The sequence below is a fragment of the Aquila chrysaetos genome, chromosome 2 (assembly GCF_900496995.4).
Source record: "Aquila chrysaetos chrysaetos chromosome 2, bAquChr1.4, whole genome shotgun sequence".
In the NCBI taxonomy this organism is placed as follows: domain Eukaryota; kingdom Metazoa; phylum Chordata; class Aves; order Accipitriformes; family Accipitridae; genus Aquila; species Aquila chrysaetos.
Genome location: NC_044005.1, coordinates 55,870,143 through 55,887,269, shown reverse-complemented (window position 1 = coordinate 55,887,269; position 17,127 = coordinate 55,870,143). Strand labels below are relative to the sequence as shown.

The 17,127-nt window shown below is 38.3% G+C and overlaps 1 protein-coding gene across 3 annotated transcripts in view; it reads right to left on the bottom strand.

Moving 5' to 3' along the window:
• The window catches only part of CEP85L (centrosomal protein 85 like), a 122,696-nt gene that overhangs the window by 76,425 nt on the left and 29,144 nt on the right, over positions 1–17,127 (bottom strand). Inside the window, exon 1 of one of the 3 annotated variants that reach the window (XM_041129127.1) lies at positions 14,022–14,096. The exons of the other annotated variants lie outside the window; for them this stretch is intronic. The gene's annotated coding sequence lies outside the window, so the exon portion shown is untranslated. Of the gene's footprint in view, positions 1–14,021; positions 14,097–17,127 lie in introns of those variants that run through there. 3 annotated transcript variants of the gene reach the window in all.

Here is a 17,127-nt window from a genome sequence, read left to right as displayed (position 1 = left end):
AGACTTGACCAAACTGCCAGAGCTGGCTGAAATGGACCAGCAGTTTAAGAGTTATTCATAGGGTGCTGATGATGGCCATAAAATACACACAGATACTCACATTAGTGAAATGGAGAGTAGAATACTACCAGCTTGTTACCTGATGGATCATGTTGCTAATAAATGTGAGGTACCATTTTTTTACATGCAAGTTGAAAGACCTTCCCTCCACCCTGCACTTCTTCCTTAAAAACTCTATACTGCAGAGAGAAACATTTTCCTAGGCAGTTTTCTCTGTCTCAATACTGCTCAAGAAGTGGGACATGTTCAAGAGGAAGACAGAAGGCCACACAACCCATTTCAAGTGGAAGGAATCATGGTCTTCCGACCAAGCACATCTGTGCCCACAGCTATTGCAGCAGTGGAGCCAGTGACATGCAACACTGCAAGTTCCCAAAATTGTGATATGCCCATCACATGTAACCAATCTGCCTGTGCCAGGTGCAGTTATCAAATTCTCTCAGCTCTGCCTTCCTGTCTTCTCTCACAGCACAGTGGATGCTTGCACAGATAGCCACTACAGATCAGGTACGTCGTGCTACAACGTGTAGCAGGGGCTGCCAGCTTCCAGCCCTGCTCTGCAACAGAAATAAAGGTACTCAGGCATCTCTGGCTGAAGATGTCAAAGCAGTGACAAGAAGGTGAAAGAGGTGTATACGACATGATGGAGCTGGAGTCTCAAGCATATATATTGTGAGATTGAAAGCACAGAGTTAAGAGTCCTGCTTTCTGGGAGCATGCAGCAGAAGAGCAGGGAGAAGAGACTCCTGCTCTCCTCCTAGGGAAACACACAGTAGAAAGAAATGCACCTCTTCTTGTACAGGTACTCCTTAGCCAGAGGCTGCTGCCTGTCTAACACTCAAGCAAACTAATTTTTGTATTGTACCTTACCCAGAAGCTGAAGCTGACACAGCACAAAGTCAGTCCTGCAAAGGAAGCAGGCACAGGCTTTTTTGTATCCAAAGAAAAGAAGAGTATATGAGGATTCAAAACCAACTGTGGGTACCTAAGTTTTAGGCTATGCATATTTCTATGAGTAGAAATGTCACATCTGCAAGAGAAAGGTAAGAAAAGAAACCCTATCTGTATGCATGTAACTGTAAAAGTTAAATACAGTTCCGTAACAAAAAAGTTATAGTAGTATTTAATATAGCATTTTCAGTCTGGAATACTGACTTAATGTTGCCTACATGCCATCTTCAAACTAGAATTAAAAACAATAATAATTAGAAGCATACGATCTCCTTCACCTGTTTTTATTACAGTACAGTTACTCATATGTGGTAGTTTTTATTTTTCCTTGTTCTACTCTAAATTTAAAGCCCTGAGTTAGATTTAAACTTCTTTTCCTCAATTTTGATTCTAAACTCTTCAAGCAGATTTAAACTTGGAATGCCACCTACATCCAACTACAGCTGATGGGTGTCTCTGATAATTTGTCTCAAAGTGAAACACAGCAATTTTGGCTTCAAGTTGTCCTAATTAGTCTTCCCATTAATGCTCACTGAAACATATGAGAAAATTCACACTTTTTCTTAGAGCATATTGCTTCAGTCTGCCTTGACTGCAGGCTCAGCTGGAAAGGGAGCCCATCTGCATTCTGAAACATCTCCTCACAACACAAACACCCATGAAATTCGGAAATTTCACTGAAAATAGGGGAGAATTCAGAAAGCACCACAGAACTTAAGAGACATTACTTCTGTAGTCATGGGAATAAGCTCCATTGGGCCAAATCCTGCCAAAGACTATTTTATGCAAGCAGTGCGTTTTTCCCTTCCATACAGCCAGGGTAGGCAAATGCCTGGTTCAGAATTAGAAGTGCTCTCTTTTCAGCATTACTCAATTTTTACTTCATTGAACTAGTATTTATCCGAAGATTACAAACACTCTTAAACATGGCTTGTGTGCCTCCAGAGTCTTTCAATGCTTAAGACTGCTCTCATTAATGAAAACTTAATGAGACAGGAGAAAAAAAAACTATATATATATATATATATATAGCTAATTGCTACTGGCTTTCCTTTGAACAGCATCAAGCTTGTATGTCAAATTTTGCTTTTCAATTAACCTAATAAATTTTTGGGGGGCCCACCACAAAGCTCCCTAGAGCACTTTTCTAATAGGCATGACATTTTAATACCTGGTCCAATACTTCCCAAGCCACATAAATTAGAAAACTGAAAAAATTCTATTTTAAAAACGTGCTACAAGATTTCTACCATGTAATAACAGCAGATGGAATAAAAGTGAAGAGCATTTCATGTGGCTTTCTTACAACCTTGTGTTACACTTCTGAACTATTTCATTACTGCATATCTGGCATAGAAAATAATGTACCAGCACCAATTTTGGTCTTAATAAAAACCTAATCACAGGGAGAGAGCATAGCAGACACTTTCTTCTGAAGAAAGGGGAGAAGAAAGAAACCCTCCAATATAAAGTTAATGAACTCCTCCTACTCATTTACATTTTCCTGTGCTATGCTTTTTAAATCACCAGTGCCAACTACGTTCATCATAACTAGAAGAAAATCTCTGAAGCCATTTCTCAGCCCAGATACACATCACCATCATTCAGCTACTTAAAATCCTTATCTGTTGCCCAGTGGTCAGTCATAACATATAAGAGACAGAGAAGGTTCACTGTAGCCCTGAACAACTTACAAGAACAACTATAAGAACCCTCATCTACAAGATATTCATGTATATGTGACAATTTCTTCACTGCTCCCAGTAAGATATTATCGAACAACAGCAGAGCAATCAGCTAATACAGTTACCCAATACTAATCAAAACCAAAATGCACATGATGCCTATGTTTATGGGATGCATGTGTATCTAATGCCACTGAAAACAGAGAACCTTCGTTGTGTGAAAGACTTTGAAATTTGATATTTTATCCAGGGTATAATTAGAAAGTCCTGACCATGGAGAAAAACACCAGCATTAAAAACAGCTGACCTTCTCTTCCTGCCCTCCCCCCCCCCCCCCCCAAAACACTGACACAGATTACCCCAATCCAGGAAAATAAACTGAATTATTCTTAATAACTGAGCAGAAGATAAATGGGGTAAGTCAAGCCTCTATTATACAAATTGAAGGTCTTGAATCTGGCCGCAGTTTAGTGTACAGAAGTTCTTACATTTGTTATAGGATGTCAGTTCTTCTGAACGCTTCTCTGAACTGTTCTGTAACTCTTAACTGCATGGACCCCAGCAACAAGCCACAAACAATTCCAGCGTGCAACACACGACTTACTGAAGGGGCCATGAGCCTTCGCTCTACCATGCAAGCATGGGGCTGCCTCCCAGAAACCTTCTCCAAAAAAGCTGCTTTCAACAACAGCAGTGTCTAACTCTCCTGGGAGCTGGTCGAAAAACAAAGACCATGGATGATGTGCCATGCCAGCAGTATTTATGCTACACGTGAGTTCCCCCTACCTACCTACTAACAGATTGGACTAGACTTAATGCAGTATAGATAATCAGATGAGCCAGCTGAGAAATTTCAAAATGGACTGGCAGGAGGCCAACCCTAGCAAAAAGCCCTGAAGAGACTGACTCATCAACCTCCAGAAGCAAAAGCATGCCTTTCCAGCGTGCAGTAGCAGTCACAGAACAGTTTGGGTTTGCTTGGTTCGTTTTGGCTGGAGGGGGTTTTTTGGGGGGTTGGGGTTTTTTTTGTTGTTTGGGTTTTTTTTGTTTGGGTTTTTTGGGGTGTTGGTTTGGGTTTTTTTGTTTCTTTTTTGGTTTTTTTTTTTCTTTTTTTTACACTGTCTAGAAATCTTTGCCATTTTTACAAGCCCTGTTCATATTACTTCAAGTTTATTATGTCAAAATATGAGGTGAATGAATGGAGGAAATCTCTGCAAATAAATCTCTTCCAAAGAATAAATAAATACAAGCATGCATCACAGAAAGCTGTACCAGAAAAGGAAGCGCTGCAGACATAGGAGAGAACTGTTCAGACACTGAACAAGTTCTGTATGAGAAAGTGGGCCCAAAATCCTCATACAATTTATAAACAAATAATGGTTAGAAATGCTGTGTTTAAACAGCAAGGGACTAAAACAACAACAAAAAAAATAACTAACAAAAAACTTACTAGAGGGAAAATACAATTTAATACTATAATTAAATAATACTAGTTTAAAATAAGACAATACTAAATACTAAAATACTTGCTGCCAGTAAACTGAGTTGCCTGTGTCACATCTATGCCTTCAAAGCAAAAACAGTCATGTAGTGTTCAGAAGCAAGTTCAGTTAATGTTATTTGGAAAAAAGAAGCAAGTTCACCGGCTTCCACCATCACCAGTTACTGTACTGGCAGTGTCGATCAGAACTGTTTTACGTAAGAAGTGGATAGCAAACTCCAAGTCAGTTCTACTTTATTTCAAACTAATTCCTGTAGAATCTTCTGTAATCTACTGTGCTGCATACGAAAAGAATGCAAGTTGTACCTAAAAACTTAATAGTTTTTAAAGTTGAAGTCCTTTAAAATCTACATAATTCACAAAGAGTACGAACAGTACAACCCTAAATAATGCAAATGCAAACTTAAGAGGTTGCAGCTGAGACAGAATTTTCAGAAACCAAATCAATTTTGTTGCTTTTATTACTTCCCTTCAAACAGCATCATCACAGAGTAAGATGTGTGATGAAATACTGGTAAAGCTACTACCCCTAAACAATGTTATTGCAGAGAGATGGAAGAAGGAACAAATGGTAGGTCAGCCTCACAGGCCTCCAACAACCTACAAAAATCAAACAATACTACAAGAGGAGTTTAAAGCATTTTTAGTAAACAGAGCAGAAAGCAGTGCTGGAAAGAGTAAAAGCTGTATGCAGAAGTACCAGGGTAGCATACACACTTATCCAAGGAAGTAAACTCAGAGGTAACACTGAGTTCCAGCAAATGGTAAACAGCTTCTCAGACACCCTTACGAACAAAAGGAATACTATGTACGTATGAAAATTCTTTAACAGAAACTTGCCTAACATATCCCATCTAACTTACTATGAACTGGCCATTTGGTATCATCTTCATTATCCTCCTCCTCTACAGTTAATGACTTTCCTTTTTTCCATTTGCACCATGTCACTCATTTCCACAACCCTTCTGGCAAACTTCCAGCAACAAGGACACGCAATTAAATGATACAGTGGACCACGTGGAAAGACAGCATCTTCGTATGATCTCCCCTTAGCACTACAAATCAATCTCTGCATTCCAGTGGCCATTTCAAGAGCCAAAATTCCTAATTCCATCACTTAAGTTAGTTGACAAGAGGCAATCTGAATATCTTCCCACAGAATTGCACGTGGGTCATCAAACCAGAATCAGTGCAAAAATGAAGCACACAATAGAGATTATACATTTGATTTTTTGAAGATCATACATTATCAGTTTAAAAACCAGGAAAGAGACTACCTCAGTAGAAAGTGTTTTCTCCTATGTTCCATTGCAGTAAGGTTTGAAGTTAAAGTTCCCAATATCAACCAAAGTTAAAAGACATTTGGCAGAACTACCTGTCATCCAAACCATCCCTCATTAAAAATTAATACACATGTCCCTGAAATATATAGCTGATTTTTTTTGTGCAAGAAGATATCAGGTAAAATGATCCAAATCCTGCTTAAAAAAAAATGTTCCTGTAAACTACCTGTTTGGCAATATCAATTATCACAAGTCTCAAATAATAAAAACTTTACAGTGAATTTCAACAAATAAAGCTTAACAAAAACTTCTAACAACAGTTTGTGCTTTGTAACAGTTGACTTCAGGCTGTACCAAGCCAGCGCAACAATTTTTGACAAGGGAAAAAATACGAACTCCACAAGCAAACAAAAAAGGCAAAACACTTAAGTGGTTTTGCTCCTGGGATTTGCTGTGATAAAACCGAGGTTTTAACAGGCACTAGGTATATACAGGCAGAGAGAAAAAAGAAAAGAAAACCCCTAAGCCCCCAACATATCACATACACATCAAGTACTGCCATCATGGTTAAGGGATCTTAACATAACCAATATTTTAAGATTTAATATAAAATAGTACTGCCTGCTAATATTTCTGTGAAGTGACAATTTGCCCAGCAATATCTAGGCTAATAATACTCATATGGGGAATCCACAACTCCAGAAGAGAAACATCTTCAAACAAATTTAACAACTTCCTACTCTTGAGCCAGATCTGGGTCAAATTAGCTGGCTCACATGAAGCCCACATTCAGAAGATGATTTAACAGGGCACTGTAAAGAAGGGTAGCACTGTACAGACCGTGGGACGCTGCCACTCCCACAATAAAGTCAGGTATCAGTCCTATGCAACAAGGAGAGCTTTAATGAAGTAACACACAGTTCAAAAAGCAGCAGGTGAAATATGTTTTACAGGAAAAGATTATTCAGCAGAGAAAAATAATTACAGCAGTCAACTACTGTAAGATTCTGTTTTCCTTACTGTACTCAACATTCCAGATGCCAGTGTTACAGAAATGTGAAAGTACAGATTCATTAAAAGCACAGGAGGTAAATACAATGCTATGGGGTATTTAGGTGAAGCAGAAAAGATTTCACAGACTGTATCTGATCAAAGGCTAAAGTAAACAGCAGGTAAGGCCAAGAGCAAATTTCTACTCGTATCGGTCACTGGAAACAAGTTAGTTATACTGCTATTGGTCCAAGCTTACAGTGGCCATCTGCTTAATTAATCTACAAAGACAAAGGCTAACCTAACTTACAAAAAATCTCTTTAGATGAGAAAACTGAGCATGTTAAGATAGAAGTATATCTTAAAAGAATGAACTCATTTTACCAGAATACAATAAACCTTTTGATTTATGCATTTTGCCTCCTTATCCCAAGGATATCACACACCCACAGTCAAATATAATTATGATTTTTAGAAACACAACGTAATAAAGGATGTTCTGAACAATCAATTTCGAAGTTAAACTTTCACAGCAGTAACAGCCACACACACAAAGAGATACCCCATCCTCAATGCTTTCTCTTTGTGTACCTCTCTGTCTACCAGCTCCTCAGCATTCAGCTTTGGTGCTATTATTACTGCCGTACATATACAGTATCTGATAGAGAACTGTGCTACAGGATGTTCATAAGCTGCTGTATGAGTACATGTAAGTAACATGCAACTGGCCACCACAAAATAGTAAAAAATACTATGTATAATATGTGGATGCTCTATGTAAAAAAAAGCAGAAACGGAACAAAACAGAAATTTTGTACCCTGTAGAATCTTTCTTTTCCACCATTCTGGAGCTATTTTTAAGAAACAGTTATGTAACTGTAGAACAATTTTTAGATTAACAGGTTCTATTTTTCCCCCCCAGATAAGAGGATAAAGCAATATTCCGGAACAGCAGTCACGTAATCAGGCAACTTCATTTTGCTGAAATAAAAGTATGAGTGAAAACTTACACCGCCAAAGGGATTTTTTTTTTCCCTTTGTGGTTGGTTGTTTCTTTTTTTTTTAAAAGTCTAGATCTTAACTTGCATTTGCCTTTTTATGAAGGCCATCTACAGCTTCCAATTCCATTTTCCAACAACAAGCACTTAACAGTGAAGACATGCAGAAATCAAATATCCCCCTAGGACCTTCATTAAAAGTAATGGCTAAAGGAAAAAAAAAAAAAAAAAAAACACGGATGCCAATATATCTGTCTTCCTTTCTTAATCTGCAAGATACCCATGCCACAAATACCACCTACTTCAACAGCCACCAGATACTGCCTCTTGCTGCATTACTTCATCCCCAGCTACACATGACTCCAACAAAACAAAAACAGAAAAAAAAACCCCAACAAAAAAAACCCAAAGGAGTAACTTGGCCCATCAGAACAGAAATCCACGCCTACCCTCCAGAGAGGGAAAATCGTAGGTATTTTCATTCTCTGTAAGAGAACATCCAGTAGCAGAAACATACCTACCCGTCCACTGTCCTATACCAAGACAGACAGAAGTTGTACTTTCCAGGCTCCAAAGGAAACTTATTTGTATTATCCTAACTCTCTAACTTACTCCAGGTGCCATCTCCAAAAACAGCATTCCCAGATTAGCTAGGCTGATGCCCTTCAGCAGCAAAACCACCTCACCTAAGACATGAAGGGAAAAGGAGATGCATCTGAGCAGAGACTCAGGCGAGGAGAGTTAAGAGACTTCCTCTAACCCAAGGGACCAAAGCAAAACCTGAGGGTTCCCACAGAGCACTGTCATTCCATGCAGTTAAAACTGTGTTGTTGACCAACGTGTATATCAATCCCTCTACATTTTATTCATATATACAGGCAGAAACAGAGCCTACAATTTAATGTCAAGTAACTTTAGAAGGTTAAATCCCACTTTCAGCTTCCAAGGAGACTGGAGTTCCTGGCTACATTTTTGAGATCATTATCCATTACTGAAAGTTTAATCCCTGCTCCTACTAAAATGGTCTTTAGCTTAGAAGTATCTTATTTAGACTCATCTGGTACCCATTCTGCTCACCACTAAGCAGTGGATCTCTTATCTTGGTTCACAGCCCACCAAGAATAGCTCTTTCTAACAGCAGCAGCAGCCTTCAGCTTCATGCCAGGCTACACAAGTATGAAAGAGGAGATGTACCTTCACCTTCATTTTCTCTCCTAACCTCATACTCCAACCCTATTTCCTCTACTGATTTCCCCTAGTTGAGCCTTACACACAGCAGTCATCTTCCCAGTTTACCTCTGCATTCTCACTTTGGAAGCCCCAGCCCAAACACATAATCATAGAATAGAATCATTTAGGTTGGAAAAGAACCTTAAGATCATCGAGTCCATCCACTAACCTAACACTGCCAAGCCCACCACCACACCATGTCCCTAAGCACCACATCTACATGTCTTAAATACCTCCAGGGATGGTGACTCCACCACTTCCCTGGCAGCCCGTTCCAACACTTGATAACCCTTTAACGGGTGACCCTTCCACGTATCACACGGGCTTCTCTGCAATAAGAGCACGTGTACGAGCTTGCACCCAGATGCACAAAGAAGTCCTTTCACAGGCAGAAGCAGGTGCTGCAAGCAGCCACAGCGGTGAGGCTGCCACGGGTCCAGCGAGGGAAGAGGACCTGCTCGACGGCTTTCACACCGCTTCATGGCAAGGCTGTCCCCGTCCACCTCCTTCCTCCTGCTGCAGACAAAGGTCAGGCCAGGTCCCCAAGCACTGCCACTGCTACGTACCACGTCGAGTGGTTCATGTACCACAAGCAATTGACTTAATACACTTTGGCAATGCCTGCATCAAGCGGTAATCCCTTCCAAGGGCCAGAAATCATCCCCTGGAATCCCAAAAATTCAACTGCTGCCTCAAGGATAATTTAGCTCTCTGGAGAAGTCTCTCCCCTTCAGATGCTGATCCCCAAATGGTAACAGAATAATATGTTAACAGTAGCTTAGATTCAACCAGAATAGGTCTGCTGAGGACCTAGCAGTCCTGGTCTACATAATTGCTTACCAAGACTTGGGAGAAAGCAAGATACTAAAAAAGAAAACAACAACAAAAAAAGCACCTATTTAAAAAAAAGCTTAAAATAAATACACAAAAGAGCAAAATACAATATTGCTGAAGTAAATCTAGCTCTCTACTTTCTAACTTTTAAATTCTTAGCTTTGTTACTCTACCCTTCATTTACTATACACAACTGTCTCCTTCCATTAAAGGTCTTTCTCCACATGTAGGTCACCATCTGGAACCCAGTTCAGGTCATGGAGGATTAACCTTAAATTGGAATGGAGCATAGCTCTATACCCTACAGAAGTCACTTTTTATACTTCAAAAATTAAGTACAATTATCCTTATTTCCCAAATGAAGAACAGAAGGCAAAAGTGTTACAACAACTAGCCTAATGTCACTTCGTAAGCCTTACCTGCTTCCACCCACTGCTCTCTACATCAAGCAATACTGGTTACCCTGGTATAATGTATGACTTCACAGATTCAAGCAGAACAAAAAGAAGGAATAAACTAGTGGGGAAGCGGCGGAAGACCCACCTGGAATTCTCAGCATTTTCCTATAGCAGACAAAAACTTGGTACTTGCCAAAGGAATCTGACATTCCTAACAGAAACATTTCTGAAAGCAACAGCAGCAAGAAGATATGGAAAAGTTACCGAATTCCATCCTACAAAACTGATTACAACAAACAGATGTGGAAAAACCTCAGTTCTCCTGCACCATCTGGCTTTCACCATTTTGACTCTCGCTTCTAATATTTTCTTTTTTCGGACACACCTGTGAAGCCATGATATTAAGACTGATAATAACTGAATGTTGTTACATTTCTAATACATAATTTCTCTACAGCATGAAACAAAGGAGAGGGATTCACATTTCTGTAACGCCCATAAACAACCCTCCCTTCAAGACCTCCACCTTCCCCACACACACTCCGAAGACTTAATTTTGCTTTTTTTTGCAGGACAGTTGAAAGTTGGAGCGAATGTGAATAATACACTAGCAAAATTAGCAGTGTTAATTCAGAGGCTAGATTCAGAACTAAATCTCACACTCTTAAAGGAGGATTTCTGTATTGTTAAAAAAAAAAAAAAAAACAAAAAAAACCTCCGCTCCAGAAGGGAACTATACTTCCTTATACGTCCACCATCAAAGAAGCCACAAAAGATAATTTTAAAGGCTGGAAGAAAAAAAAAAACCAAAAACCCAAACACAACTCATGCATGTAACCATCTGAATAATATTACTCTTAAGTCTTCCTAGAATATATACGCAGATCTTAATGCTAACCAGTGTTTCGTCACCTGCTAATAGTCAGTCTGTTAAGTAATGATAGTTATATACTATTCATCTGAACCTGTATATCACTTTTTTTTAGAAATATTCTGAAAATTGAAGGCCATTTGTGTCCTTTGAAAAGGCTGGCCAAAAGATCTGATTTTAACTATCACCCACGCTTAAACAGATACCAAATTAGGAGAGAAATGTATAACACCCAACAGTGTCTTTTACCCCAGCTTTTCCTAATGAAAATATTTAGCTTTGCAAATAATTTCTAAAAAACCAAACCAAACCAAAAAACATTAACAGCGGTTTATTACTTCTGCATTCTTTCACAGGCAATTCATTTCTAAAAAAGTTATTGTTTCTCCCCCCATGGCCTATGCCAGAGAGAAGATAGTGTAGTGCCCTGATGTTTCCACAATGCAGAAAATTTTATTAATTAGGACTCTACTTAAATGAAAGTAAAAAAATCCAACTAAATCATAAGAGCAAGAATATATAAGTCATTAATTATGATAAATGCTTTAAAAGAATGTTTCTCATCGTGAAAGACCAAAATTTCCTTTGCCAATTTATATATATGTCAGGCACCATTTGGTCCACCAAATCCACTCTCCCTGGTATGAAACACAACACTTGCTACAAATGATATAAACAGTCTCAGATTAAAAGACTTGATCCACTGTAAAGAACAGAACTGTAACCAAACTCCAACTTGCATATTTGAGATAATTTCTGTAGTCATTCAAGATAAAACATGCTAAAGCATTCAAAACAAAGAGACGACAACACACACACACACACGCACACACACACAAAATCCTCCCTTGGTAAAGTTTTGGGGTTTGATCACCATAATTCTAAAAATCACTTTGGCATCTTAATTCCCAACAGCGTGGTTTACCCAGCACCTAAACGGGATGCTGGTTCAATGCCAACACGGCTCCCTGAGTACCCACTGAATCGCCAGCAGCGCTGACCACAGCCTTCATGTTTAAACAAAGCATATGATATGACATAAGAATTGCAGAGTTATTTTATGTGCTGCTACCTGTAATGCTACCCAGTCTTCTGAACACTAACTCCTAGACAATATTAAAACAGAAGAGGGGTTCTCTGTTTACAAACAGCTAACAAGCTTGAACACAAACAATCAGAATTACATTTTTCTTCAGAGTTTCGTGATCACTTCGCACCCCATGAAAATTAGAAGACAAAGAGTTTGTATGTCCATTTTGTTTTCCAATGTGCAGTCACAAGTACAGAGCCAGAGGTGGGAGAGCAGAGAATGTTTCTATTGCTGCCTTTGATAATGGAAAGAATTTAGTGTTTATAAATTTATTTCCAGTTGTTGGCGCATATATTTGGATATTTATAGTACTCATCACTATGGTATCCAAGCATATTAGCAGCGCTTTGACCCACGCAAAACAATAAAAAACTGTTTCTTCGCCGCTCTCCAACCTATTAAGAAACACCTCAGTTGTGGTATTACTAGCACAGCATGTTCCAGAAATTAAAAATAGAACTCTTAAAAAGCTAGACTCAACTTCAGATCTTACTTTTTGATCAAAACAAGCAGGGAACAAAGTATACCATAAAATCTGGTGCCAGAGAAAACAGCTTACCAGGACCTGCTCTCTAGCTCTGAAATAAAGTCAGCTCCATAACCACTAGCTCAGAGAGTCTGAATTGTCTACTTACAGCAAGTATTTAAATAAAAAAATTTGTCTAATGATGTTAATAATTGAAGTCATCTTTCACCCCAGAGAAACACAAGAGAGCCATTTTGCACAATGCAGTATCTAATGTGTTCTCCAGTGTTACCTAATAGTACCAGTAAATCCCTAACATAGCAAATTGTAATGGCATTCAGCCCACATCCAAGCTACCAGGATGAAATCTGAAACTCTGCAAAGGGTAGCAGTTTTAGAAGCTACATATATCTTCACATCACCACTCAAGTGGTAGAAGGCTATTAATGCACTTAAGCTTTAGAAGAGACATTGACACAAATGATTTTTGATAAGTCAAAACTACTGTGCTTCATATTCCATAAAATATTTTTATAATCAACCACTGCTAAATTGCCTTTCACATCTTGGGCTAGCATTTGTAGGCAGATTAGGCACAATTACAAATATTGAAATGATGGAGCAGTGGAAACAGAACTGCATCAGTAACATCAACACTGAATGCAAGAACAGCTTCTTAACAGAAACCCCAAATATTTTTCTTATCCTGTCTTTCTGTACTGAACCTTACTTTTTAGATTTTAATTTATATTCTCACTTATTACAGGCCAAAAAGATTAATGATGTTAGAAAAACAAGCATGGTAACTGTTTTGTACGTATATACACACATAAAAACTCTCATATAATGCATATTAGTAAAACTGTCTATATAAGCACAAATAAAAGATAAATTAAATTATTTAACCAGCCTCACAAATCAGTATGTTTGCAGGGGAGGGGGGGAATCCATGCTTCTCTAAGTCTGATATATGACTTCTGAAACACAGAAGTCCACTACAAGTGTCATGCTCTCCATCAAGTCCCACACCCACCTCTCAACAGCTAGAATAATACCCACTCATGTAAGCAACAGTCTAATTAATGTTCTTAAACTTTTACTGTAAATTAAGGGTATACTACTCCCATGGGAGTATAGTACTCCCAGTCCCATATAAACATGAACTCTTGGCAGTAAGTCACGTTTTATTAATTCTACTAGACTATGCTACCTGCCAGAGCTAACTAAAATAAATATTCATATATATTCATAATATTCCTACCTACTCTCAAATTCCCATTTCATTCCAAAACTTCAGAAGTACTTATTTTAGAGCTTCTGAATTTTTCACATTCCCCATCTCCTTCCAAAATATTCCACCCCAATTTCTATTAAGGATTAAATACATTTTCATTTCCATTAAAAAATTAAATTAAACTCATGGGTAAACACAAAACCTGCAATTTTTGCTATTCACTATCTCTGTGTATATACTGCATCTTTGTATCCTGCAAGAGTTTGATTATATCACTTACTGATATTAGTCTTAACATGTAGAAAAACAATGCAATTCTCCCAGACCTCATTTTACAAAGGAAAACAAGAAAGAAAAAAAGTCAGCAAGAAGAGAAGGACAGAAGTATTACTGCACCATCTCAAAGATATTCTAAAAGCAGAAATCTCACCAGTATAAATCAAGGCCTGTTTCTTCTCTTACGTATATCATGTATATTCTTTTGAAGCCAAAGGATGATTCTCAAGACCCAAGTTTTACAAGAACTGAGCCATTACTAACATCAGAAGTTACAACAAAGACCATAAAACAGGAAGTCGGGCCAGAACCAACCTTTCACCACTTTCCTTTTTTTAAGGAACTGACACTGAAAGAACAGAAAAGTAACAAACTGGAGCAGTTGTGTAAGTAAAGTAATCTAGCGGAGCATCCCGTACTGAAGTCCTCTGCCACAGTCACCTCAGCATGAAGGAGTAAGATCGTATGAAGAGCTGGTGGAGGCGAGAGAGGTTTCATGGAAGGGGCTGAATGTGGAAAGCACACCTATCCTGTGGACTGCTTCAAGTCAGATTTGTTTTCCCTCTCTTCTCCCTCAACCCCATCAGGAGAGAGAAGATGGGGCAGTAATGAGACCTGACCAGGAACACTGAAGCTGGTGACACTGATGGGAGTTGAAAGGAGAGAGAAAGTAACACAAGATCAAGTTCAGACCAAGTGTCACAGGGACAGCACATTTCCAGTTCTACAGGAGCCATGAATCACTTCACTCAGGTTTTTTTAGAAGCTATATTAGACAACAGATATCCAAGTAACCTCCACAAAGAGTGCTAGTGTTTTCTTCACAAGGGATTTTTTTTCATCATGAGTATTTTTTCTCCCAGTCTAGATAGGGCAAAAGAGTTGCTCCTCCACAAGCAGTATCACCCAACAGAACAAACTTTTCCAGTGTAGCTTACAAACTCACAGAAAACCCATGATTTCCAAAACCCCATGTCCATTAAACCTGCAAACAGCCTGGCCTTCCATTCAGTTCCAATCCAGAATGACCCTTCGTGGATCTATAACAAGAGTTTCACATAAGGATGAAAATAACCACATTTTGGGGGCGGATCTTTATACTCTCAAGATTTTATTTTTTTTTTTTTTTACTTCTCCTCCCAGATGGAAAATAGCTACACTTTAATGTATATGAAAGTCCTGTTGGTATAAAGTAGAAAGTTATATAAAGTTTAACCATCCTAATTCACAGCTTAGTACCTACTCAAGTTAATTCTACATCATGAAACTTAGATAATCTACACAAACCACTAGTGTGCATTACACACACATTTGGCACAGTACTAAATAAAGGCTCATTTTAAAATTATCACTTTTAAGAATGCCATTAAAACACAAAGTTAAATAAAAAGATTATAATATACTAGACAATCTTTTATCTGCATGGTCCCTTTACTAAATATCTGCACCATGAACTTGCCAGGTCTTATTTTACTACTGCCAAAAGCCAAAAAAAAAAGAAAAACCCATCTCCTTTGAATTCTTAATAGTCTCTCAAATTTTTTCAACTAGACTTCTTTCGGCTACTAAGATTTCTCTAACACATGAGGAGAACCACAACTGATGATTATGGGTGTCCCAGTGAATCCAACTCCCTTTCTATGCTCTCGGAACATATTTTTAATTCACTTTTCAAGCTGAGCCAATTAGAATTACAACCTTGCCATCACTGTCAACAGCAAAGGGTAAGTGCATACAGACAGCTGACACAGTGAGAAAGGAGTATTTCTAACCATACCACTTCTCAAAGGAAAAACTTACTCTGAAAATCTCTCGCCCAGTTAAAAATTAAGTGTCTGTTCTTTAGAATTTGTGTATAAATTAGAGCAATAAACTATAATCCTGTCCAGAAACTCTAGATGTTCCTATGGTAAAACATGTAAATGGGAAAACTGAAAACTTCCTGCTGCTTCATACAAAAAATGCCATTGTTTAAATCAGCCTAGAAAGACTGATCTATTTTTGAAAATCCAAGATATTTTTAGCCTTTGACAGTGGTAGACTAATCCCTGATGGAAAAGGATGTGCCACCAAGAGTTTATCATAGTTCATACAATTTAATAAACATGTACAGGGTGTTCAGTCTTCTGATTCACTGACCAATATCAAGAATAAAATTATCATGTGTATTTAGGAAGAGCAGCCCAAACACAGGGAGTCATCCACTGTTGTTAAAGCAAGATACGTCAAAAATACACACATATATATATAAATGCTGTTTTATAATATCTAGACTTGCTAAAAACTACCAAAGGTAATGATAAGCCAGCACACAGTTTTGGCCAGGGGAAAAAAAAAAAAAAAAAAAAAACAAAACCCACCAAAAAAACCAAAACATAACCCACAACCCACCAACCCCACCACCCCAAAAACATAAATACATAAATGGCAGATAGTTAAATTTATTGGTCACGCTTTTCTCCATAGTAGCAGACAAAATAAGGGCCAACAACCAAAAACTGTGGCTTGGTAGGTTCAGGCTGGACATTAGGGAAAAATTCTTCACACGGATATCCTACAGCACTGGAACAGGTTACCCAAAGAGGCTGAGGAACCTGTCAAGGTCTTCAAGAATCAGCCAAAGTCACGGCTGACCTGGTCTGTGCTGCTGATAGTCCTGCTCTGAGCACAGGGCTGGAAACGGTGACCTCCAGCAGTCTTTTCTAAACCACATCTGTGATTCTACAGCATGAAAATAGCCAGTGCAAATTCTTTCTCAAGGAGACCAAAATCCTTATTAATTTTGCATTTTAAAGAAAAAGAAAAAAAAAAAAAGTCAGAATTAAACTATTTGTTTGCTATTTTCTTTTCAGATGAGCTAGACTGTGGCATTTAAATTATTAAACATGAGGTGAGTTTCAAGGAGCCAACCTACACCCAGGCAGAATTTGTCACAGGCATTCAATGCCAGGTGTGTCATACATTTAAGAGGTGATCGTCATGTCACAGCTACATTATTATCTGGCAAGATGAAAGCAAGTTTTTTTCCACTTCCCTTCCTTTTTCAGAGCCATACTGTCAAGAAGAGTATGTTGTGATCTCAAAACTGGAATGTGATTTCTTCCGGGACAGTAAGTTCACGGGGAAAGAAAAGGACTTCTGCAATCCGCTGAATTTGTTAGCAACACCCTTACAAACTGTGTGTTCAATGCCACAAGAATAAAAAAGTAAAATAAATATCCATCCAGTCATCTTGAGGAACAAGAAGTATATTGTAAAGA